General features: G+C 39.0%; 1 long non-coding RNA gene across 1 annotated transcript in view; it reads left to right on the top strand.

Annotated features, from left to right (window-relative positions):
• LOC124613912 overlaps positions 1–21,374 on the top strand; it is a 45,211-nt gene extending 23,837 nt beyond the window's left edge. The window contains exon 3 of the long non-coding RNA XR_006979654.1: positions 20,710–21,374. This is a non-coding gene — a long non-coding RNA (uncharacterized LOC124613912). The remainder of the gene's footprint in view (positions 1–20,709) is intronic.
• Positions 21,375–27,922: the final 6,548 nt, after the last annotated feature.

The following is a 27,922-nucleotide window of genomic DNA, read 5'->3' as shown; positions in this document are numbered from 1 at the left end:
CTACTACCACTTCCTCTTCCCCTTCCCCTCCAGACTGCTGCTAGTATCCCACGTGATGTTGCATTCTGGCCCAAGATGCTGAAGTTGGCGATCATGTATGTGTAAGGTGTGCTTGCTTTCGTGTGTGTGTGATTGTGTGTGTGTTGACTGATGAAGGTTGTGCTTGAAATCTACGTGTGAGTGTCTTTTAATCATGCCTCTTGGCAACTTGACATGTCTTCTTTACAGTTGCAGACAGGCATGATTAAAAGACACTCACACGTAGATTTCAACCACAGCCTTCATCAGTTAACACACACACACACACACACACACACACACACACACACACACACACACGATCGCCAGCTCTTCAGCATCTTGGGCCAGATTGCAACATCAGGTTGGATGCTACTAGCAGTCTGGAGGGGAAGGGGAAGTGATAGTAGTGTACAGGTGGGGAGAGAGATGATTGTTGCCTGGTGGAGGGTGCAGGGACTAGTCTCCAACAGGCACAGTGTCAGCAGGTTGTGGGGCAGGGGGGTGTGGAAATCATGAACAAAACATGAGAGGAGTGGGGAAGACAGGTGGATGCATTGGTAGAGGGCTGTAAATGAACAAGGTGGGGGATGAGAATGGGGAGGAGGTGGTAGGACATAGGGGGTGGAAACTGTTGGGTGGATGCTGTGGGAACAGTATGTTACCGTAGGTTGAGGCCAGGATAATTATGGGAATGGAGACTGTGTTGTAAGGATAATCTGTCTTTTCCAACATTTCTAATATTTCTACCTGGAGTTCCCATTGTTTGTAATTATCATTTATTTATTTATTTATTTATCCTGTGGATCACATATTGTACAAAGTACAAATGATATAGGACAAGTCATTTTTCTTAACAAATATGTAGTTTGGAGAAAAAAATAGGCAATGGACTGCCATTTAAAAAAATGGACACAAAATTGTTCGTTGATGAATATAGTAACTTCACAAACAGAGAATACAAACAATTTACATGGGGAACTAAGAAACATGTAAGCAATGTAGTGCTACTTTAAATTTACACAAATAATCACTGAGATTACAGAATAGTGAAAATGTCAACTGGAAACACAACAGAAGGACAATGTCATTTAAAAACTACATTAAACATGAAATTAACATTGAGATTTCACAGACAATTAAGTTTTAATACTAATAGAATGTGTACTTGTACATTCAAAAGCGAGTTGAAAAATTTTGGGAAGTGAAACTGAAACATAGTTGTGTATAGTAGAAATTAGGTTATTATTTTGCCTACAGAATGTTTTACTCTAATCACAGTATTTTACAAAGGAACTTTATAATTTTTCATTTCCAGGAATTCTTGTACTGAATAGAAACAGCGCTTTGTCAGAAATGCCTTTAGTTTATTTTTAAATATTGGATCTGGAGCAGTTTTTATTTGTTCTGGAATTTTATTGTGTAATACGACACCCAGATGAGTTATATATTTTTGGTATGATGATGTCCTTGAAAAAATTTGATGGATATTAGATTGCCCTCTGGTATAATGAGCATGTATATCATTGTTTCGGATTAATTTGCCTGTTCTTGAGAGGTATTCCCTGGTGAATAGGATTGTTTCTTGAATGAATAGGGATGGGATGCTTAGAACATTAAGTTTTATAAATTGACATTTACAGGATTCCAGCTTTTTGAGGCCACAGATTATCCTCAGTGCTCTTTTTTGTAGTTTAAATATATTTGTGCTGTGAGTTGAATTTCCCCAAAAGATGATTCCATAGCGGAGCAATGAGTGGAACTGCGCATGGTATGCTTGCATTAGTGTGGGTTTAATTGTAGTAGATTTTAGTATTCTTAGTCCATAGCACGATGATGAGAGTTTCTTTGATAAGTTGTTTATATGTGTGTCCCATTTTAAATTTTGTTGGACCCATAGACCCAAAAATTTTGTTGCATTTACATTTTCAATTTTATCGTTATTTAACTTTACTTGGATAGTTTTTTGACTGGATGTGGGAATTAGATGGAAGTTGATACATACAGTTTTCCCACTATTAACAATTAGGCCATTTTTGTTAAACCACTCAGAAAGTTTTTCCATAGAGTTATCAGATATTGTCTGAAGGGATTCAGGGCTAGATCCAGTCAACACTATGCTTGTATCATCAGCAAACAGGATAGTTTTTTGTGGGCTCATACGTTCAACAAGATCATCTATGTAAATGAGGAAAAGTAATGGCCCTAGAACAGAACCCTGGGGAACACCATATCTTATTGTTCTTTCCTCCGAGAGGAAAACTGTGTTGTTTATTTTATTCTGTACATTAATATCGTATTGAAGTGATACCTTCTGTCTGCGGTTTTGTAGGTAAGAGCACAGCCAGTTGTGAGCCACACCTCTTATTCCTCTTCTTTCCAATTTAGCAAGCAGTATTTTATGATCTAGTACTTCAAAGGCTTTAGAGAGATCTAAGAAGATACCTGCAGCTATATTATGTTGGTCAATTGATTTCAGTATGTGGTCCAACAGTTCAAAAATTGCTGTCTGGGTGGATAAAGATTTACTAAAACCATGTTGTTGAATGCCGATTGGTGCGTGGTTTTTTATGAAATTTATAAGCCTGTCATAAAAAAGATTTTCCAGGATTTTTGAAAAGATGCGTAATATGGATAATGGTCTATAATTGGATACTAAATCATGGGAACCTTTCTTTAGTAATGGTGAGACTTTAGCTATTTTGAGAGCATCTGGAAAAATGCCAGTTTTTAATGATTGGTTGTAGATGGTTGATAATGGCTATATGGGGAGCACACACCTTTAATATGAGGTCAGGTACTTCATCATAGCCACTAGAGATTTTATTGTGTAACAATTTTATTATGTTCATAATTTCATCAGGGTTTGTTTCATAAACAAACATTGTAGCATTAGTGCTGTTTGAGGTATTGGTGGAATTGAAGAACGATACCTTGCAGTTTGCCTAAATGAAATCTTCTGCTAGTGAGGTGAAATATTCATTGAACTTGTTTACAACTGTGTATGGATCTGTGACCTTAGAGTCATTAAGTGTCAGAGAAATGTTTTCCTTTTTAGGTGTTGAACTACAAGTTTCTTTTTTAATAGCTTTCCACATAGCTTTCATTTTGTTTGAAGAGTTTCTTATGAAATTGTCATTCCATAAAAGTTTTGCCTGTCTAATCACTCTAAGATAAGTTTTTTTTGTAGGCTTTACAATAGTCAGAAAATTCTTCAGTGACTATGTATTTTTTGGAGCAATATTGGAGAAATCTGTTTCTCTCACTAGAAATTTTGATTCCTTTTGTTACCCACGACTTTCTATTTTGATTGCTTGAAGTTTTTGTTTCAAAAGGAAATGCTGTATTAAAGTAATAAAGGAAGGTGTTATGGAAGCTTAAGAACATATTATCAACAGTTGTTTGCATGTAAACACTGTCCCAATTTTCCTTAGCTAATAGGAAGTTAAAAATCCTAATATTGCCATCTGAAAAGTTTCTTCTTTGAAATACTTTTTTGGGGCTGATTTTACTATTTTCCACGTCAACGCTCAGTAGCTGAGCATCATGGTCACTGTATCCCATGCTCAGTACTTCGCCAGTGAATTTGTAACCAGTATCAGTTATGAAGATTTGATCAATTATTGAATCAGTATGCTCTGTTGATCTTGTTGGAGAGTGTATTGTGGGGATCATATTAAAGGATTTGGTCATGTTTAACAAATCAAGTTTAGCATTACTGTTTTTTGATAAATCAATGTTAAAATCGCCACAAAGTATTATTCTCATATTTAATGAGCTGACACTATTCAGCAGAACTTCTAATTTGGTCATAAAATTTGGAATATTACTACTTGGTGCTCTGTATACATTTATAATTATATAGTTTAGTTCAGGCAGCTTAACCATAGAAACCTCAAATTCCTTATCTTCAGATAATGCAATCTGTTCATTTAGGCCTACCTCACTGAATTTTATCTGGTCCTTTACAAATATAGCAGTACCGCCATGTGTGGAGAAATTCCTACAATAGAAGCTTGTTAATGAGTACCTTGGAATAGAGGTTGACTGAATTTCTTCTTTAGACAGCCAGTGTTCGGTAATACATATTACATCTGGATTTATTTGAGACTGAAGTAACGCTTCCAGCATTTGAATCTTATTTCTGAGTGACTGGACATTATGGTGTAATACAAGAAATGATGAACTTTGTGACTTTTCAGTTAAGGGTTTAATTAATTTCTTTTCTAAAGGTATTTCTGACACAGCACTTACCCTAAAAAATTGGCCGAGATTTTATTTTTGTGTGTGGCTTCTTGGACGCAATTTTCAGTAGCAGAGATGGTTTTGAGTGGTTGACACAGTTCTGCTTCCATCAAAGCTTCTGTTATTGGCCTAAACCATTTTGTAATTTGTGGTTGTTTGGCGATCTTGATACTTGGGGCTGATTTCTTCAGGATATGATTTCGGAGTTTTTCTACTATTTGGTCTTTTCCTAACATATTTAAATGTAGTCCATGAGCGGTATGAAATCTTCTTCCTAAATTGTATGTATCAATCATCTCTACGTTATGAAATGTAGAACATATTTCTGATATCAGTTTGTTTGCAATGCAAATTTCTTGGTTGACACAGGACCAGGAAGGCAAATCATAATGATGAGGAATGTTAACAACGAGTACATTTGTATGTAATAGGTTGTTTAAGCATTCCTTCATTTCTTTTGCAAACCCTTTTGTTTCATTCCTATATATATTATTTGAACCACCTAGAAGCACGACAAAATCACAATTACTTAAGTGAGATACATCAGTAGAGTCTGTTAGTTTATTTACCTCAGAAAACTGGGCTCCTGGCTTCACAAAACCTGTTACCATTAAATTACATTTATCTTTCAATAGTGCTGAAATTCCACGTCCATGACTGTCACCAAGCACACAAATTTTTTTGTTCATCACAGTTTTGGGGCTAGAAGTTTTTGAAACGTGTTTTTGCTGTGTAGATATATTCTGTTTTTGCACATTCGGTAACCTTTTTTGATAACTATGAACCTGTGTTAACTTTGCGGTCTTGGGAGCAAGTTTATTGTATGCAGCAGAAGTTTGTTTTTTACAATGACCATCGTTTTGTAGTAGGATATCGAATTTGTTTTTTTGAGCTATTACTGAAGAAGAAACACTATTTACGATATCTGCACACTTCATTTAACATGGACTCTGTTGTGTAGGTTCCACATTTTTCGTAATAACAGGCTTTTCTTTCAGATGGTGCACGATTTGATCTTTTGTTGATAGGCCTACCATTTTTTGGAGCACGGCAGGAGAATTTATTACTAAAGACGACGAAATGATTGCGCTATGGTTAGCGTTACCGGTACACCCAGAATGTGTTGGAAAACTTGAAATGGCGACGGAATCATCGGTTACTGTGTACACTTTATTTCTGTCGAATTCACTTACGCCCTGCTTGGCGGTTTTTAGTTTTCCATGATCATTTTCAAGACATTTGAGTCTATCAGCTAACACTCTGTTTTCTGCCAAGGATCTGCGCACAATTTCTTGCAACGAATTAATAGTTTCAACTAGTTTTGCTTTGTCAGGATGGACTTCACATGTTACACACTTACATTTTGATTTGGATGATTTTTCACTACAGGTTTCTTGCGTAGCACTAGACTTGAAACTTTGCGAAGCACTTTTGTTGATCATCTTCTTGCTATTGATGCCGGATAACTTTTGAAAATTCGAATTTAGACGCATTAATAATTGTCTGCCAAGAAATACGTGCAGTTATGGATGTGTGTGTATTAATAACATTGAGGCAGGCCCTAAGATACCTTTTCCACATGGGGACAGCACAAATATATATTTATATGTGTATGACACATAAAGAACCTACTACACAACTACCCCTCCCTTCCACTGTATGCTGGTGTGATCCTTATCAGTAGACATCAGTACACAGTGGTGGCGCACTACACTATTTACACGTTTTTATACTTTAAACTCTTGGCCTGGCAGGATACTAAGGCCTTTATTCATGGGCAACTTTACCTCGTTTACTCCTGGAACATGTCTTTACATAACATATATAACTAATTTTGTTAACAAATTATTACTACTACTATTTACAATTTTTTAAGGGTTGCATCAACAGGCACATTTGAATTTAGAGTCTGCAGTTTGATTATTGGACTCTGGCCACTGCTATTGCATCACTGTTCAGAACCCGCATTGTCCAGCTGTGCGTGCACTTGAGTTTGTTAACACTGCAGTTAAGTTGAGCTGTACATGAGCATGCTACAATTTCACTTGTTTACCCAAAGAAAAAAAGAAAAAAAAATGTGTTCATCCCACTGTTGCAACGTGGTGTGCATAGTGGAACCATCGATGCTATGGCTAGGAGTTTTATCATTTATGGTCCAGGCATTTGTTCTTGTTGTAACTCGCATGCTTCAGTGCCTGAACCAGGCTCATGCTATCAGCATCCTGATGACACTTGAAAGTTTCAAGGTAAGTCTATAATGCCTTCATTCGTTTCCATACCCCCTCTGTGGTAGAATGTCTTGTTGATACTAGAGTCCACTGAGGATATAAATGTTCATTCCTGCCCAGCACTGCCACACATTTTTCAGAGGAACACACAGAATTACAGGTTTCAAACCTTCACAAAATGTTCTTAGCACATTTACAGTTATTAGCTCACATACGCAGTCATGGAAAAGATATTTAGCTTTAGATTGCACTATAGTTTTTACATTCCATCAGTGTTACAATAACCTAAGTATTTACATTGTAAAATATGCTGACACACTGGGTTTGTGTATTTCCTACTCCGTGCATATACATTTTCATATGGCATTACATTTCTTTTCATAAATATTGTACAAAAATTTACATAAACATTGTACAGAAATTATGCGTACAAGACAGTTAATATTACATATATTTCTTGTGATTTTGTGTCATGTAATATCCTTAAGTTTTTAAATTATCATTTTTATGACACCTTATTCTTCAGCATTACTCTTTTGAATGATCATTTGTGAATAATCTGCATTCATAGTCTCATCTTATTTTAACATTACACAGGTGGTCATTTTTTTAAATCTCATTTTCTAGTATTGGCAAAATATTTATCTACAACATTGACACATGATGTGCATGAGTTTTGTGTCCATACATTGCCCCTGACATGTGTATCCATCATTACAGATGCTGAGGAAAGAAAGCTTCATAACATGAAATCCTGGTAAGCCTACTTAACTGTTTAGCTATGCCTCTGATAAGCTTACTAGGATGTGTCTACTGGTCTACAGGAAGAAACATTAATTTTTACTCTATCACTGCAATCCTTCATTCATCACAAGAGAACTATTGAGTACAACGTTTCGTGGCTACCTACTCATGTTAATCCACTTGCTTCATGTTTGCTATCTACTGATACAAACTGACAGTACAATCTTGTGTGGTACAAGTATCATCATCAACTGCAAACAGTGTACTTTAGTGTTGGTGACTTGTGCTTATTTTTGCTACATGATATCACTCTTGTGTATTCTGTTGTGCATGAATATGTCTACGAGAATTGTACCAATGAACATTGTAAAACAATGCTGAGACAACATGTGTTCATGTGCAAATGTACTGTAATAACTCTTGCTTGACCTCCTCTCAGTCACATGGACTTTCACATCATTACATCACATATACTTTTATATGTGTAGTTATTTTATTTCAGTGTGGTTATTATGCTTTGGTGCCAAACACCTAACTATTGTGTTAGAGAACACCCAGGAAGGGTAAAGCTCATTTTCCTTACCACTGTTTAGGTGTACTAACTTACAGGATCCTGGGTGAGGGACTTTTGATGTACCAAATGGCCCTGTGCAACCAGTTGCTACTTGCGATTCAGCTTACCATACTTTGTCGATGTTGGATGAGTCCACAGGAATATTCCTGGTACTATATGGTATTCTACAGTGCATCCTAATTTCTTATCATACAATTGTTTTCTGTATTCTGTCATTTCTTCAGTGCTAACCAGTGCCCGACATTTTCTCCTCGTGTGATATTTCCTTGTTAGGGATCTTGGGTAGAGGTTTTTCCCAACTGTCTACTTGTCTTTTGTCAAACAGCAATTCCATAGATGTAAAGCCAGTTGAGTTATGTGGGAGATTGTTAACAACTTACTGGAAGGGGGTAACATAATTGATCCACATAGTGTGTTTGTGAGTGGTGTAATTCTGCATAAATCTGTTAAATTCCATAAATATGCTCTCTATGGGACTTGCTTCATGGTGAAATCTGGACACAAGCATAAGTTTAATGTTGTGAGTGCTCATGAACTCTTTCCAACAGTTCCCTGTAAAGTATGATGTGTTGTCCATCAGCAATCTTTCCGGCTCTTCTTCCCGGGATAAGCAATCCATTGTAATTCTTCTGATGACGGTGCTTGCAGTAACTGATTGCACAGCATACAATTTGACATACTTGGAGGAAACATTGTATAGTGCAACAACATTCTTACACCTCTTTTCCCTTGTGGATCCAATCCAGCTGCATCCAAGGAAACTATCCCCAACGGGTCAGGTGTAGATCAATTAGTTTTGACTTATTTGCATGCGTAGCCTTCTGACGCACAACACATTTCCATATTTAATGCAGAACTGCTCATCTTAAATTTGGATAGTAACAATATGTATCTATCTTACTAAGGCATTTGGAGATGCCACAGTATCCCTGAACATTGTGAGTGTATAATATAAAGTCACTAATGCGATCCTGTGCTCTGAGTGGTATCGGTGAAATGATACACCTTGGTGAATCATACAATATTTTTTCAACCTGTCATCGTTCTTCTGCAGCAGTTTTAGCCTTACCTTTTGCCATATGGGATCCTTCTGCTGTAGTTTCTCCATGCGTTTACACATTATAATGTAGTATGGCTGTTGTGTTTTATCTTTCATCAAAAAAACTCTAATTTCTGAATTGTTCTCCAAGAATTCGTCTAGACCTTATGGAAGCCTCGATAAGGCTTCAGCAATTGCGTTTTGATTACCTTTGATATATACAATTTCAAAATCAAACTCCTGTAAATATAAGCACCACATAGTGACCCTCCTATGTAATAGTTTACAAGTGAGAAGGAAGGACAAAGACTGATTGTTGCATTACACATTGGTATGCTTTCCCCACAGGGAATATTCTAACCCTTTGAATGCCCATATTACCATGAGAGCTTCCAATTCAGTCGTGGAATATGGTTGTTCAGCTTCAGATAGTGTCTTACTAGCAAAACTAATTATCTTGGGGGTAAGCTTCCTATTCATCTGTGATCTGGAGTAAACAAGTGCCCAGCCCTTGGGAGAATGTGTCTGCACACACACAAAAATCATGGGTCATGTCAGGATGATGTAAGATGCTGGCATTTAAAAGAGCTTCTTTCATGTTGTCAAAATCAGTTTAGCTTTGCTTGGTCCATAACCAGGAGTGATTCTTCCGTAGAAGATTCAACAGAGCATCACTATTTAAAAGCTGGTGTGGTGCAATTTTTCCGAAGAAAAATACTAATCTAAGATATCTCTTCAACTGTTTCTTATTTTGAGGTACCAGGCAGTGTTTGATAGTATCAAGCGTCTTAGGATCTGGAAGTATACCTTGAGGTGATATTATGTGTCCCAGGAATTTAAAACGCTTTCCTTACTGAAATGTGACACTGGCTGTGACTCTGTGTTCTGAAAACCTATATAAGATTTGAACCAAGAGCCTGAAGTGTTCTGACCATGTGGGGGGTAGCAAGCAGTAAGTCATCAACTCATCAACATACACAGTGGCTCTACTTAACAATTCAGGTCCTAAGACTTGATCTAAAGCAGAAATAAATATGCCTACACTGACTTTTAAATGAAAAGGGGGAACACAGGACTCATATCTTCTGCCCCCCACATACAAAAGGATTGTACTTCTGGCTATTTTCATGTGGTACAATTTGTCAGTACGAGGCTCAGGGATCCATTATGGTGAGGTACTTAATGTTATGGAATTTTAAAAGTTGTTCTTCCAGCTTGTCAGGCTGTGTCCTGACAGGTATAATAATCTCATTTATTCCTTGTGCATTGAGCACGAGATGGTCACTACTGTCTGATTTGCTAATGGCCAAAATGGGGCTACAGTGTGGAAATAAGGATGGTTGTATTATTCTGCAGTTTAGGATTCTATTGATCTCTTTCCTCACAGCCTCCTTCTTGGCCCATGGAATGGGGTAAGATCAAAAGTAGGTTTCGTGTGAGTACACCTCCATTTTGTATTTGTATCCTTTGATTATGCCAGGGCATCGTTCAAACACATGAGCATAATGTACTGAAAACTCCTGCAGTTCTTCCATTTGTTCTCCGTGAGACATGCTGACTGACTCATCTTGGCATGCATGATCTCACAGCCTATTTCCTCTTCCTGTGATTGTACTCAAACATCAGCAGTGTGTTTTGGTTTTCTTTCTCTGGTGTTTGACTTGACTAGGTTTGGTGATTCACAATGAAATGACACGTCCCCTTACTGAGGCCAATTTGTACTTAGTACTTCCTACAGATGTTCATGCCAATAAGGCAGTTTACTATTAGCCGTTCAACCCCAAGAAAATGCATTGTAAAGAGATGCTATTAATTGGAATAGGAATCCATGCCTGCAGTTTTATGCCTTAGGCTCACCTCCTACAGTTTTGGACTGGAAGCATCAGTATGTGTCCCCACTTTTATATTTGGTCAAACAGACCTTGTCAAATTATATTTGTGCTAGCTCCAGTGTCCAGTATTATGGATACCCTTAAACAGAGTATTTGTGCATTGATCATGCCTGTACTGTGTCTTCATTTTCATCTGCACAGTTGGTAATATCCTCCTGACACAGTTCATCTTTGACATCACCACAGTTGTCGTATCTAAGAAAATAGCTTTCGACTAGTCCAATGCCACCAACCGTATTCCTGGTCATCAAATGGGGGCCTATTGAGACCGGTCTCTGTTTTCTGAATTACCCTGAGCACTGGCCCCCGCATTACAGGCAACTTCAACTACATAAACGTTACGTATCTGGGTTTGCCAGTTACTATCTTGCGTGGCTCCCAGTTTGAAATATTGTTGTCCCTGTCCGCTATTCGAAATGTAATTTTGATTGTTCTGATCATAGTCAGGCAGCATCAGATTATTTTTTGCCTGGTTGCATTCTGCCCTTCCAAGTTGCTGTACAGGTCATTGCCCCAAGTCATTGGCAAATTGTAAGCTTGCTGACTGTAACCTCTCTGACCATTAAATCCTGGCCGACTGAAATTCTGCCCTTGGTTACTTTTCTATCCTCGCTTGCATTTTTTTCCCTTTCCATTACCAAATTGGTTCCTGTTGGTATTGCTATGAGGAGGTGTAGCTACCAACTGTGTTGGTTGTTATTGTCATTCCTGCCATGTTGTTCATTAGTTGTTGTGGGGTGTGCCTGTGTGCTGTCACTTTGTGATTGCACAGGTCTTTCTTCATACATAAGATCACTGGAATCGAGAACTGAGAGGAAATTCTCTATATCGTGCTCAACAGTGGTGATTAATTTCTCAGTTATGTTAGCCAGTAGTATGCTTTTCACAATTTTTACGCCATCTATATGTGATATTGGGTTTGTCCAGTATTGGGTTTTATATACATACTTCTTGAAGTATGTCCTGAGCCCTCAGAGTACTGCTGAATGGCGCTGAGCTAAACACTTTGTGCCCCAATCTCTCTTGTACTGTGACGGGGACCAGAACTTTTCAAGGAGTACCCTTTCAAACTTTTCACAAGTGTGACACTTTTCCACAATGTCAATGGGCCACAGTAAGACATCGTCCTGCGTATAACGTATCTTACAGCATATCTTCAGCGTTTTTGTCCAGTTCCACAGCAAAATGTTCCGGAATGCTCTTATGAACATGACTGGGTTTCTTCACTTACTTTCAGAAGAAAAAATTGGAAACTGCAGTGTCGTAATAAGCCTTCATCCATGAGCAAAGTAGAAAGGCGTGTAGCACTGTCTGTTGCTGGCATGGCATTGTTTTGATGTATCCGATGTTTTCTTAATACCTGTGCCAGACAGTATCAGAAATTGGCAGTGTGTGCCATATGTTACATTGTGATCTATTTCACCTAACAAGTTAAGGTTAAAGTGTGGATAAATGTTCAAATTATATATCCTGTCTGTTGACACCTGACAGCTTGCGGTTGAATGTTGCCACTAATGATGTTAATCCACAATTTTTTCTCCACTGCTTTCAACCTCTGCTCTATTTCAGCTCTTTGTTCTGCCTCTTGTACCTTCATCACTTTCTTGATCAAATGTATGTAACTCTTGTGTTCCCAGACTACCTCATGCACCAGGGTAGTACCTTGGTCAAGCATACTAGTCTCAGCTCTATCCTTCATTTCCTTAATGTCTTTATCTATCCTTTCTTGCTGCTTTATCATGAAGTGAGTACTTAAACTTATGCTACCTAGTTGCAGTGATAGGTCTTGGACCTGTTCTGGTAGACCTTTGTATGCTGTTTGCAACACATCAGTGGCACCTGTGAGTGTATTTATATTCTGGCACAGTTGTGACTGCTCCTGATGCATTTTTGTCTGAGCCTCAGATACTTCCTTCACCTTTTCTGTAACCTGTACTTGTGTCTTGCCTACTGATGACACTTTTTAGCTTAAATTATTTATATTTTGTGACAAATCAGTGAGCAATTGTTTTTAGATCTTTCCCCATACTTACAAGTTTATCCAATAATTCATTTGAAAGAAAGCACGCAAATCTTATGCCAACTCATTGAACTGTTGTGTTATGTCAGTTCTGAAAGCATCAAGAATTTGCTATTACTGCTTAAATAATTCCTTTTATGTATCTGCCTGTTGTTTTGTAAAATCATTAAATTTTTCATTGATGCTTCACTTAAGTGTTTGATTTTGCTCATTCAGATTGTTAAAGGTTTGTTTTTGATCTTCCTTAAACTTGATATTGAAATCATTGAAGCTTCATTTAAGTAGCTGTTGTAACATTTGCATCATGATCAGGGTTTTCAATGCACACAGTGCACCCTGTCCAATCACATTTGCAGTAGGCATAAGTGTGGCAGGCAAAGAATGATTTAATAAGTCTGTGCTGTCACGCGTTGCATTTTCACCAGAGGGAAAAATACTCCCTGGAGAAAATTGTGACCCTGTCTCATCTACTGCCATCATGTATCATTTTGAAAGACAATGTCACTATCATCTGTGTCCACATTAATTGAAAAATGTAATTGTTCCATCATCACTGCAGCTAACATTTTCAGTTTCGATGTCATTTGTTGCCATGTTCATGTCAGCAACATCTTGTGCCTGGCTATCCGGCAAAGGACTGGCAACAATATGCATATTATGTGAACTCATTTTTTGATAATTTTACAAAATGACCAAAATAAACTAACACTTTTGGAAAGGAAATATTCTCTTTGTAATAGTGAGGACACCACCACAAAATCTATTCAGTGGTACCTCGCTAACACATATCAAAATACTTTGCCTGTGTAACTCAATTGTATGCAAACATTTCTCTCCCTAAAATTAATTTTCTGTCCATATGTCTAGATATTTTATGAGACTGCTTCAATTTGGGAATTGGATAATGAAAGATACTATATTCAATATTGGCAGAGACACTAATAAACACAGTCATGTATGAAATGCATCTTGAATTTTCCTACCTTTTGTTACCTTTCTTGCTCCTTCCAGAATTAACTCTTCAATTGATTATCTTTAATTTTTTGCACATTATGTTATTTCCATCCATCTTGCTATAATATAGTATCCTAGTCATAAAACAGAGAAAGAAAACGATTAGTATAACAAAAATTTGCAAAATTGTTTTGAATTATTACAGATGTGCCAACCCTCTCCCGATGGTGACATCCTAGTAAAGGTCACCAGATGTAGTTGTCGGGGAGAGAGGTAATGTGAATTGTCTAGAGCTGAAGTAATTATTGTTTAGCTACACCAAAAACTGAAACTTCCTGGCAGATTAAAACTGTGTGCCGGACTGAGACTCGAACTCAGGACCTTTGTCTTTCGCGGGCAAGTGTTCTATCAACTGAGCGACCCAAGCACGACTCACGCCCTGTCCTCAAAGCTTTACTTCTGCCAGTACCTCGCTTCCTACTTCCCCACGAAAAGCAAAAGTCCCGAGTTCAAGTCTTGGTCCGGCACACAGTTTAAATCTTCCAGGAAGTTTCATATCAGTGCACACTCCGCTGCAGAGTGAAAATCTCATTCTGGAAACACCAAAAACTGTCTGCCCAGAAATGCACGCAGGTATAGATGCATGCATGTTAAGAATTTTGTGGCAGTTCTGGAATGTTCCAATGGTCTGGAATGTTTCAATGTTAATTCCTTTTAGTTTTGGTGTGCAGCTTGGTATTTACGTTGTCTCCCCAATGACGTACAACAATGACAGCTTGGCTGCGATGGGTATTCTTTCTTTGTGTTAATTTTGTCTCTGGAAAGTGGAACAAAGCAAGTTGCAACCTCTTTACTTCCTCTCTTGTTTTGCCATCTGTCTCCTTAAATTTGTTTTTTCATTTTGGACTAATTACCTTTAACTTACATGAGTATAATCTGCATTTTCATAAAAGACAAAGGTTGGTGTTGTGACTTGCCGATCATTCAAAGCGTCGCCGCGCAATTACGTGTGTCCCCTATGTGCGGCGCTGTCTGCCAGCCATGCAGCAGCTGCGCCACCTAAGCGGCCAGCCGAGCAGCGGCCGCTAGACTGGGACTCAGTGCTCATTCGAATGCTAATGTGTACACATGTCTTGCTTGTCAACTTACTCTGTGACTTATATGTGTTGTGTCATTATGAAATATATGTGTTAAACTTGACGTTATAACAATTGGCGACAAGGTAGTGAATTTTTCCTTTTCACCGTTGTTCCACAGGGTTCCATGGCTACTGTCGAGCAACTATTGCAAAATCTCCTTGAACAGCAAACGCTTCTAACAGCGGCGATTCGCGATTTCATCGCGGCGTCAAATGCAAGGCGTTTCTCGTCGTTGGCTATACCTCCTTTTCCTCCTTACGACGAGACGGCGGAAGACTGGTCTGATAATGAAAAACGTCTTTGACAGCACTTCTTGGCATTTCATGTCACGGACGAACAACCATGTAAGTCTCTGTTCCTTTCCTGGATTTCACCTCAAATGTATCGATTGTTGTCGCAATTGGCTCCTTTGAAGGATCCTGCGTCTTTGTCCTTTGCTGAAATGTGCTCACTTCTGTCTGTCTATTTTCAACAGCAAACGCATGTGGTAGCCTCTCGTGTTGCCTTTTATCGTTGTCAAAAACAGCCACATCAATCCTATCGCGCTTGGGCTGCTGAACTACATGGCCTCAGTCGAAAGTGTCAATTTGTTACTGACATTCACAAAGAATCCTATGCCGATTCCATGGTACGGGATGCTATTATCCGGTCGGCGCCCGACAAAGAAGTTCGGCAACGTGCCCTTCAGTTGGCAAATCCAACTCTAGATGAAGTTCTTTCCATTGCGCAGTCTTTTGAAATTTCTTGCACCACTGGGGCGCAAATAGAGGCGTGGGGTGATGTCGGAGAAATACAACCTCTGTGCGCTGTTGATGACGCGTGCAGCGCGTCCCCGCCGGCCGATGTGGCCACAATGCGCTCCCACGCGCAGCCTCGGCCTAGCCGTACACAACCCGCTAAGAAACTGCAGCAAAACCCCCAGCAACTTCCTTCATGTCCGCAGTGTTTTACAAAACATTCACGCGAGGATTGTCCCCAACATTGGGCTGTGTGTCACAATTGCAAAAAGAAAGGTCATGTGTCTTCCGTTTGCAAATCCGACAGCATACATGATGTTCATGAACATGACACTGGTTCTGATTCTGTGTTGTCTGTCAATTGCACTTCTTCCCTTTCAGGGAAGTTATCCCTCACTGTGCAAATCCTTGGTCGAGATGTTCGCATGTAAGTGGATACCGGTTCTGCTGCCACTATAATTAATTCTCAGACGTATCTTCAGTTGGGTTCTCCACTCCTGTCACCTGTCACTCAGCAATTATGGATGTACAATAAACAGAAGATTTCTCTCTTGGGACAGTTTAATGCTGAAGTATCTTACAAATCTGTCGTTCGCACTGTTCCCATATTTGTGGTCAACCAGAGCGATGCCAAAAATCTTTTTGGTTTCGATGCCTTTCGCGTTTTTGGGTTCTCCATAGATGACTCTGTCAATATTGTCTCTGATGCTATTCCTTATGCTCAATTGGATTCCTTGTCGACGACATTTTCATCCCTTTTTTCTCCTGGGTTAGGCTGTGCAAATGACTTTGGAGCTCATATCACGCTCAAACCCACTGCTCGGCCTGTTTTTTCGGGCTCGGCCCATTCCTGTGGCCCTTCGTGATCGGGTAAAACGGGAGTTGGATCGTCTCACTACTTCAGGGGTCTTGCTTCCTGTCACTTCCAGTGAGTGGTCCTCTCCTGTCATTGTCATTGCTAAGCCAAATGGTGATATTCATCTCTGTGGCGATTTCAAAGCCACTGTAAATGCTCAATGCCTCATCGACACTTACCCTATGCTCTGTCCTGAAGAACTGTCCACTAAACTTGCTAGAGGCCAGTATTTTTCTAAAATTGACCTGACAGAAGCTTATCATCAACTTCCTCTTGACGCTGCTTCCTGGCAGTTTCTGATCCTTAACACGCCTTTCGGCCTCTATCAATACCAACGCTTGCCATTTGGGGTTGCTAGCGCCCCTGCTCTCTTTCAGCGATTCTTGGAACAATTATTGCTCCCTGTCCCTGGGTGTATCAATTACATGGACGACATTGTTGTCACTAGCTCCACCACTGAAGAACATCTTCAAAATCTCTGCACACTTTTTCATGTCTTACAGACTGCCGGTCTTAAGTGTAATCTTCAGAAATCACAATTCTTTCAGGCATCTATCATGTACTTGGGGTTTCAACTCTCTCGGGATGGTATTCACCCGCTTCAGCAAACTGCCGCTGTGATCGATGCCCTTCCTCGCCCTACATCTGTTAAGGAACTGCAGGCCTTCTTGGGGAAAATAGCATACTATCACAAGTTTTTACCGTCTGCGGCTTCGGTGGCTCAGCCATTGCATCGCCTGTTGCATAAAAACGTGCCTTTTCACTGGTCCGCGTCATACGAAGCGGCTTTCCAGAAATTGAAGACTATGCTGAAACAGGCCCTGTGTCTGGCTACTTATCGACCTGGCCAACATCTTGTTCTTGCCACAGACGCCTCTCAATACGGGGTCGGTGCAGTCCTTGCGCACCATTTTTCTGACGGTTCGAAACAACCCATTGCTTATGCCTCCAAAACGCTCACGGATGCCCTACAAATGTATTCTCAAATTGAGAAAGAAGCTTTGGCCATTATTTATGCTCTTCATAAGTTTGGTGTTTTTCTCTAGGGCTCAAAATTTCATCTTTTACGGATCACAAACCTCACTTCCCAACAAGGCTGCACACCGCCTCCAGCGTTGGGCTCTTTACTTGTCTCGTTTCAATTATGAGATTCATTTCCGGCCAACGGCTCAACATGCAAATGCTGATGCTCTGTCTCGCCTTCCCATGGGTCCTGATCAGGCATTCGATAGGGACGAACTTTTGTCTTTCCACCTGGATGTTGCCGAGCAGCGGGTTATGGATGGGTTCCCCATCACTGGGGACAGGCTGGCGGCTGCTACGGGTTCTGACCCTACCCTCTCCCAGGTTTTACGCTGTATTCAGAAGGGTTGGCCAGATCGCCCGTCCGCTAAGACTTCTGATCCGTTGCGGAACTACTACACTTTGCGCTACCGCCTCACGGCTAGGGATGGTGTTATCCTCCTCTCCACTGACAATGCTTCGCCGCGTGTTGTGGTACCTGCGTCTTTGCGTGCTTCGGTCTTGCACCTCCTTCACCAAGGGCACTGGGGTGTGTCTCGCACAAAATCTCTGGCGCGCCGTCATGTGCACTGGCCTGGCATCGCCTCTGAAATAGCACACATGGTCACTGCCTGCGGCCCTTGTGTGTCACAGGCCGCTGCCCTGAAGTCATCTTTTGTCACCGTGGCCTTTGCCTGAGAAGCCCTGGGAGCGCATTCATGCTGACATTGTGGGACCCTTTTTAGGTACTTATTGGCTCCTCGTAATTGGCGCCTACTCTAACTTTCCTTTCATTGTCCGTTGCACGTCGCCTACTACCGCGGCAACCACCAGTGCTCTCACCCGCATTTTTTCTTTGCAAGGCCTCCCCTCTACTCTTGATACTGATAATGGTCCGCAATTTGCCTCTTCTGAATTTGCAGATTTTTGTGCTCATCATGGCGTTATGCATGTCACGGCCCCGCCGTTCCATCCACAATCCAACAGTGAGGCTGAACGATTGGTCCACACATTTAAGGCTCAGATGCGGAAACTTCTGACTTCTTCTGCTGCTGATGATGCACTTCTCCAGTTTCTGGCATCTTACCATTTCACCCCCATGGGCGACCATAGCCCGGCTGAGCTCTTACATGGCTGACAGCCCCGCACGCTACTTCATCTTCTGCGGCCTTCCACCTCATGGCCGTCCATACGGGAAGCCTCCTCCTCGAGACTTTACGGCGAGTCAAATAATGCCTATGGACGTTAGCCATCTCCAGGACACCTCCATCAAGACCAGTGCAACAATTTCGAAGGGGGGAAAGTGTTGTGACTCGCCGATCATTCAAAGTGCCGCCGCGCAATTACGCGCGTCCTCTACGTGCGGCTCTGTCTGCCAGCCATGCAGCAGCTGCGCCACCTAAGCGGCCAGCCGAGCTGCGGCCGCTAGACTGGGACTCAGTGCTCATTCGAATGCTAACGTGTACACATGTCTTGCTTGTCAACTTACTCTGTGACTTATATGTGTTGTGTCATTCTGAAATATATGTGTTAAACTTGACGTTATAACAGTTGGCCCGCAGTCTTAAGAAATATAGCATCAGATCTAATTTTGTGCTTAGTTTTGTGTATGTAATTAATTTACTAATTTATTTTGACCATTCTTAACTAATGTTTTTGTTATAGGGTGAAATCAGTACTTGTGTTGTGACTCAGATTCTATTGTTAACTTACAAACAAATATAAATTGTGTACTAATTATAAACATTTGGAAGAAGAAATACTAGGATTCTTAAAGTATTTATCTGGTTTCATAAAAAAATATTAGGAAAGCAGCCCTTATTTAATTCCAAAGTAATTACCAGGTTTGCCAAAAATATTGTTTGTATAACTATATCTGTTAATTTCATTATTTAAACAAATAATTCGGCCTGACTATTGTGGTAGAAGAAACTGTTAAAAAGAAGGAAGTTTTCAGGGTATTCAGTTAACTGAATGACTTAAGTTTTAATTTTAATTCCTATAAATTAAACATCGAACAATGTATAGTTTCAGTACCTATTATTGTGAGGATATATAAAGGTCCGATTTTTGGTCCAGAGACAGCCTTAGGATAAGGATCTGTTACTGTGGAGTGTTTTTCAGTAGAATCAATTTTGCATTGGATAAGCAGAGCAGGTGTTTATTTATTAGATAATGAAGCAATAATGAAATAATAAAATAATGAATAAAGTTAGGGTCTTAATGGTTGGGGCGTCTGTCTCTGCAGTAAGGATAATTTTTTTTCAAGGATGCACTCCACTAGCTGACAAGGTACAGAAATATAAGTAAAATATTGGAGCTGACAGACAAGATTGACTAATGAAAAAGATAACTGTATGGAAACAAATGTGGTGTAACTGTACTGATGATCTATTTTTAAACTAGGCAACATTGAGTACTGTGTATGTAGTGCAGTTCATGACATTGCAGCTGGGATTGAGAGCTTAACAGAAAAAGCAATATTTTAGTGAGGTACAAGTCATATAATGCTGCATTATTGGATCTATAGGTTGTCTGAAAACTTCTATTTGATTTCTGAGGAATTTTGATCTTAAAGGGGTAATACTGGAATGAAGAAAAGTAATTTTTGTGATTATCCGATAACTGAGGTGCTAGAGTGATGTGAATAATCTGACAGGTCAATTATTTGGTAACATTTTGTAAGGATTTAATTTTCTTGTTGAATGAGAGTAGTACTCAGAGTTGAGGGAAGAAGTAGGGCAATGACTTGGTAAAACTTCCATCCCCTTAATTTTGATTTGAGTAGTAATTAAGTTATGTGATGACTATTTTTTTCATAATGTAATGATTAGTAAATCTATGCTACTGCACATCTAGAGTTTTTGCTAGAAGTAATGTCATATTTTAGACATTAAGGTGATATGAGTTCATAAATGGTGTGAATTTCGAACCGGGACTTGCATTTTAGTGACTTTGCAAATGGGAAAGAAACAAAAATCTTTGAAGTTTAACCAGTTTCTGACAGAGTTATGACCTACTGTAATGTTTTGTAGTGTAAGGTGTGCTTGATTTTAAATTTTTACTAGTCCCCACCTTTTGTACTACAATCAATTTTAGTACTAATTATTGTGATATTATGAGAACTATGTAATGTATTTATTTATGAAGTAGTGACTATCATTTGCCATTAGTGTTAAATATTTTTTTATATTTAGTTAGAAGCAAAAGTGAGTGTACTAAAGTAGGCATTTTGTCTAATTCTTTCATGTGCTGTGGCAGAGGAGACTCACTTACAAGGGAACAGATAGCAGTGCATTTCCTTACTAAATGTCACTTGGACCTATTGAAGGCATGGTCAACTTGGTGAGAAAATGTGTTAAAGATCATTAAAAGAGTGAAACTGCTTGTGAAAAATAGTAAACATTGAAAAAGTGAATTTTTCTGTCTGAAAATGAACTGCAAGGTGCAGTGCAATTTAACTTTTTGCAACCCATGACATTTATTCTTTAAAGCAAGGCAGTATTTGTATAAAGTGATATGTATCTAAGAATGTAATCTTTGTCTATCCAAGAAGGACATCACTTATGATGAAGATGCCTATTTTTATTAAAAATATAATTTGTGCCAATCTACAATATACTATATGTAAATATTTTGCATGGGGATTTTCATATGGACAGTTCATTTAAGTAGAAATTTGAAAAACATGTGTACTGTAGTTTTTGATAACAGGATTTCTTATGTAATATTTTTTTGTGTAGAATGTTAAACCCAATTTCTGGGGTCACTTGTGGTCACTGAATTGCCCAGTTAGCTATTTGCAATATCTATCTGGTCAATCCAATGAGGGGGTAATGTGACGAAGCAAGGTGGGATCTCTTTACTTCCTCTATTGTTTTGCCATCTGCCTCCTTAAATTCATTTTTGACTACTTACCTTTAACATACATGAGTATAATCTGCATTTTCATAAAAGACAAAGGTTGGCCCTCAGTCTTAAGAAATATAGCATCTAATTTTGTGCGTAGTTTTGTATATGTAATTAATTTACTAATTTATTTTGACCATTCCTAGTCAATGCTTTTGTTATAGGATGAAATCAGTAACTGTTTCATGACTCAGATTCTATTGTTAACTTACAAGCAAATATAAATTCTATACCAATTATAAACATTTGGAAGAAGAAATACTAGAATTCTTGAAGTATTTATTTGGCTCCATTCGAAAATATATTAGCAAAGCCAGCCATTATTTAATTCCAAAGTAATTACCAGGTTCGTCAAAAGTGTTGTTTGTATAACTATATCTGTTAATTTCATTATTTAAACAAATAATTCGGCCTGACTTTTGTGGTAAAAGAAACTGTTAAAAAGAAGGAAGTTTTCAAGGTATTCACTTAACTGAATGAGTTACATTTTAGCTTTAATTTCTGTAAATTAAACATTGAACAATGTATAGTTTCAGTACCTATTATTGTGAGGATATATAAAGGCCTTATTTTTGGTCCCAAGACAGTCAGTCCACAGCCGATTTTCAGACAAGAAACCTGTATTGGTTGGATCAACAACAATGCATCAACTTAACCATGAAATAAGAGTAACAAAAATAGGCTGTGTGTTAAAAATAATGACAGTGTCTGTTCAATAGTCTCACATATTCTGCAAGAACTGTGTGGTTAAGTTTTTACTGCTCATAGGTATTCAATGGTAACCTGTTGTAGCAGTATGCTTACGTTTGCCTGCAAACTGTTAATGAGGCTTATCAAAAGTTAATCAATAGTGAACTGGCCATATTAAATGTGTTATATTGGGGGGTTGTAAACAGTGAAAGTAAAGAACTGTGAAACACAACTATACAACTGTCTGCATTTACAGTACTCAGTGTTGAACTTCCACCTCCACATTTTTCAGCCAGGATAACAATGTAAGTCATTAACGCCAAGGACTGTCAACAAAGTAATGAAGCAGGCGAACATTGCAAAAGGTCTATTTAAAAATGCAAGTTCTTGTCACATCGGGAGGTGGATATTAGGATGTAGCTCACTAAAAGAATGAAAACTTGCAACTTATGCATAGTATAACTTTTGATTAAAACAATATTGGGAGAGTGCAATTACATACATCTTTATAATACCAGCTCAAGAGACTGACAGACAACAAGATCAGTGAAAAAACAATAGAAGTACATAAAAATTGACAGTATGGCTTTCATTTTTCTGTCAGCTCACTCATACACAATTATATCTCCTATGATATCTTTGCGACACAGAGATGGCACCAATATTTCTTTATATGTGTAGGCCATTTAAAGAACCTACACACAGCAACTGACCTGTCTAAGCCTACTGGCTACAGGAACTGAACCTATCATATAGACACAAGACACCAATTTATAAGAGAAAAAAACAGAGTTAGCCAAAGCAACTGTAGAGCACATACCTTCAATCAAGTGCTAGCAAGCATGATGACAAAACCTCTGGGAAAACCTTGGCATCATGTGCAGCTACAAGATTATGGATTGAAAATGTAATTTTTTATTTTGTAATTTTTGGAAGCATGATTCTAGTGGGGAATGAGAATTTAGAATCTATGCCCTGGTTGTGTAAATATTTTTGATATTCAATTGACTCTCTATGTCTTTATTCAGTGTATTGTATTGTAGACTCATTCATGTAACAGTTCTTACATTGCTAATCTGTGTATAATAATTCTTATCATTCCAGTAACATATCATCAGCAAATTACTCTGCAACTAACAGGCTCCTAACACTTTTGGAACCTTGATTTAGATAACTTGCATGGTAAGTGTTAGTAAGCGCATTGTACTACAGTGGCATTTGTTACATCTAAGTGACCTAAGACTGTGTGAAGGATGAGCGACATTTTTCATCCATTGGAAGTATTCTTTCCTCACCAGAAACAGGAAAATTACTATACAGCAATTTTATGTCAAAGCTGACCATTAATTCCATATTGGTTTTCTTGCCATTCCGATGTGAACTGGATAAACTTTGTTGAATTCTGCATGTGTGACTATGTATGGACAACCAGTTACTTGTTTTGCTTGATAAGTGGATGATTCAACACATAGATGATCTGTCTCAGAGGGGGGCAGCCATCCTGATGTTCCTTTGGTACCCCATATGTTCTCGGTGGCACTGAAACTTTGGATGTGAGGTTAGATATGTCAGCAATGATTCAGCAACCCTTAATTAACAGTGACTCATTCCTTTCATCTTCATATGAGCACTGAATGAAAAATACTGCTTTCACCTTTGTAAACTGGGATTCAGTCGGAATGTTTTAGTAAATCAAACACAGATATGAACCTTAACTGCTCTTTAATTACCAGTATTCATATTTACATACAATCAGCTTTTACAGACAACTGAGTACACTTCTGCCAATGAAAAACAAGTTTTCTGAAGCCATCACAGAATATGTCGATACCTTGCTCCTGCTGACCAGCCTCTCACACTTCTCACAACTTCTTCCTTCAATGCACACTCAGTACCTCACATATATTTTTTCATTATTGGGAACAAATGGAAAGGAGATGGTGCCAAATCTGAAATGTACAGAGATGCCATTTGGCAGTGAGCTTCAGTCTGAAGTTTTGTTTGAATGTTCAGTCTGAAGTTCTGCTGGGGTGACATGTGAAGTGTATGGCCTACATTTTTATGCTGGCTGAAGACATTTGTATCATAGTTTACAGCAGTGTGATGTAACATTTGTAATCGATTGTTCTTCCATGCTCCATTAAATGAGTATGTATAACACCATCTGTATCTCAAAACACTGATGTCATGATCTTTCCAGTTGACAAATGTGTCAATAATTTTTTTTGTTTTGTTTGGGCAAGCCTTTGTGTCTGTATTCAATGGACTGGTCACACCTGAATGCAGAAAGGTGCCACTTTCATGCAATCAAGATGAGAGCAGTTCCTGGCAAGTTTCAAGTCTGTGCACTTTTATTTCCAATGTCAGCACCTGGGATACCTACCATACAAAGATGTTCTCATAATATAACAAAACAATAGTGGAGCCTAGGTGTTCTTGTGAAATACTACTATGCTTGCAGTGTCTCTCTCTGGGTAATACAACCATACCCTGAATCACTCTGTCAGTGATTTGCATGTTCAGCTGTTGTCACTGGATGTACAACTCTTTCTTTGCCACAGAAATCAGATTTTCCCACCTCACCATCCTTAAACTTTCTGAATCAAAACTACACAGTGTTCACATCAACACAGTCACCATAAACTGCTTGCACTGTTTGATGAGGTTTCTTTGAGGTGACACTTCCTGTTGTCAGACATTCAGTGCCAAGATGTTGCTTAAATCTCCGCAAAGGATTCCAATATTTACACTGTAACAACTAATTAGTTCACTACTAAGGGTTCCTGCCAAACAGATGATGATGATGATGATGATGATGATGATGATGATGATGGTGTTTGGTTTGTGGGACACTCAACTGTGTGGTTATCAGTGCCCATATAAATTCCCAACCTTTGCTCAGTCCAATCTCGCCACTTTCATGAATGATGATAAAAGGATGAGGACAACACAAACACCCAGTCATCTCGAGGCAGGTGAAAATCCCAGACCCTCCTGCCAAACAGAGCTGAAGAGAAAACTCCTCTGGACATTGCAGTACAGGCCACACACCAGTGCTGCTATTTGCAGGAATTCTATAAACATGACAAAGTTCTTTGCATAAATCTGTTAGTGAAATAGAGAGACTTAACTAAAACTAAACAGCCTATCACACGTGTAATAATTGGCTGTATTGCCAATATTATATGATGAAGTGTCAAAAACTGCTAGCCACCCTTAGGAAAGGGGTGTTGAAGTGTTAATTTCTATTGAACAATCTCACAATAGGTTGTAGTGTTCATTATTACTTTGTAATTTCTTTTATCCACCTGAATGATCTCTATGCCTTTGTTACTCCTGAGACTGTTTAGGGCTGCTCATCCTTGGTGTGATATATTCTGCTTTCATGGTTTTTCATCATGAAGCATTCAAATTATTTCTTGACACATCTTCTCAGCTTCCAAATGGATATGTTCTGAAATATGACTTCAGTGATTTGTATGATACTTTCTGCTAGTAAGTGCTTGTGCATCACTGAACAACTTTAAACTTCCAACAACACATCGTTAGTTGCCTTGCTGACAGATAGAGTAATCACAATGCAAGACATCTCCAATATGGGCTCCATGTTTCCTTTTATCAGTGCAAGCTCCATAAATTGCTTTCTTTATTTTTTTTTATTTTTTATTTATTTTTTTTATTATTTTCACTGATTCACTCAACACACAGGCTTATTTGTGCATTATTTTCTTGATAATGTCCCAGTTGATTTTTGATAACTTGAATGCCAGACATAGATGATTTCTGAATAGCAACCTGTAACTGAAATCCAAGACACATTTTGGACAAAATGTTACTGTCACAAAATTCTCTCAGGAACTTGAAGTCATTTAGCAGTTTCTCCTTTCCCATCCCCAGTTGTTTCAACTTTTGGATATGAACATAAAATTCCAGCAATACAGGTCACTTATATAAGTATGTAGACTTTCACAGCCACTGTCAAGTTGAACAAAATCCTTTTGTACAGAAGGTTATATAAATTTTGCAACTAAAACCGCTATTAAAACCAAAGATGTACCACCTTTGCAACTGCCCTCTTTAGGCTAACTACATTGCTGGTTCCTGGGGAGGGTGATCTCAATGTACAATCCTATTCTGGTTGTCAAGTGACAGCCAATATACTTTCTTTATTGCCATTTGGCAGTCCAAAATCAAAATGCTTGTAGAAAGGTGATAGGCAGGCAACAGCAAATCACCAGCTTGCATCCAGGGACTGCATTTTCCTGCAGTGAGACATTCACGCCACAAGACGGTTCTCTTGGGGCCTCTTGTTTATGTTGGTGTATTCATGTCTAAGGGAGCTGCAAGCTGGCAGACACACGTGGCCCATAGGACCGGGATCACTGACAACCAGGCTGCTGGCAACTTGTAGCCACTCTTTAAGTTCCTGTTGGTGGGCTTTTGATTATATTGAAGACTCTAATACTCTCTGCTGCTGCATCTATGGCTGTGAGGCAGGCAGTGGACTTCTTTGGAAATGATGGGTTGATTACAGTTCAGGTACTGCTCACTTACTGCTGGTTCCTTCTATTGTAACAGTCACATATTGTGTTATACCTCTTAGTATGAACCATCACATGGGTGGTAATTGGTCAACTGGCTTCATCAACATAAATGTTGCCCAACGCAATGGCAGAAAATATCACATGAAGAAAGAGTAGCTCTAAACAGTCAATAATAACAGAGATATTGTGATTTTACATGCGGGCAAAAGTAAATGATGCTGAAATAGTGGACACTACTACACACAAAACTAAAATGAGTAGTTGCTGAGTGATTCTATACATAAAGAACTCCGCAGCAAAGATATTAAGGAAGAAAAAGGCTTTACTACAAGTTCCAGAATCAATTCTTATACAACAAAGAGGCCCATGTCACAAGTTTCAGTGCCACATATAATACATGGTGTGCCAAAGGTACAAAAGGATGGTTTCTGTAGAAGACTATTGTCAATGGCATTGACTTGCCCATCTACTAACTCATAAAATACTTGGGCCTCAAGTAATGCCAACTGGTTGACCACACAGAGTGATACATTAAGAATTAGAAAATTAGAAAATTGTAGCGAAATGCAGGAAGATCTGCAGCGGATAGGGACTTGGTGTAGGGAGTGGCAACTGACCCTTAACATAAACAAATGTAATGTATTGCGAATACATAGAAAGAAGGATCCTTTATTGTATGATTATATGATAGCGGAACAAACACTGGTAGCAGTTACTTCTGTAAAATATCTGGGAGTATGCATGCGGAACTATTTGAAGTGGAATGATCATATAAAATTAATTGTTGGTAAGGTGGGTGCCAGGTTGAGATTCATTGGGCGAGTCCTTAGAAAATGTAGTCCATCAACAAAGGAGGTGGCTTACAAAACACTCGTTCGACCTATACTTGAGTATTGCTCATCAGTGTGGGATCTGTACCAGATCGGGTTGACGGAGGAGATAGAGAAGATCCAAAGAAGAGCGGCGCGTTTCGTCACAGGGTTATTTGGTAACTGTGATAGCGTTATGGAGATGTTTAGCAAACTCAAGTGGCAGACTCTGCAAGAGAGGCGCTCTGCATCATGGTGTAGCTTGCTCGCCAGGTTTCGAGAGGGTGCATTTCTGGATGAGGTCTCGAATATATTGTTTCCCCCTACTTATACCTCGGGAGGAGATCACGAATGTAAAATTAGAGAGATTCGAGCGCACATGGAGGCTTTCAGACAGTCGTTCTTCCCGCAAACCATAAGCGACTGGAACAGAAAAGGGATGTAATGACAGTGGCACGTAAAGTGCCCTCCGCCACACACCGTTGGGTGGCTTGCGGAGTATAAATGTAGATGTAGATGTAT

Source organism: Schistocerca americana, chromosome 4 (assembly GCF_021461395.2).
Source record: "Schistocerca americana isolate TAMUIC-IGC-003095 chromosome 4, iqSchAmer2.1, whole genome shotgun sequence".
NCBI classification, from domain to species: domain Eukaryota; kingdom Metazoa; phylum Arthropoda; class Insecta; order Orthoptera; family Acrididae; genus Schistocerca; species Schistocerca americana.
This window is presented reverse-complemented; position numbering and strand designations above follow the sequence as displayed.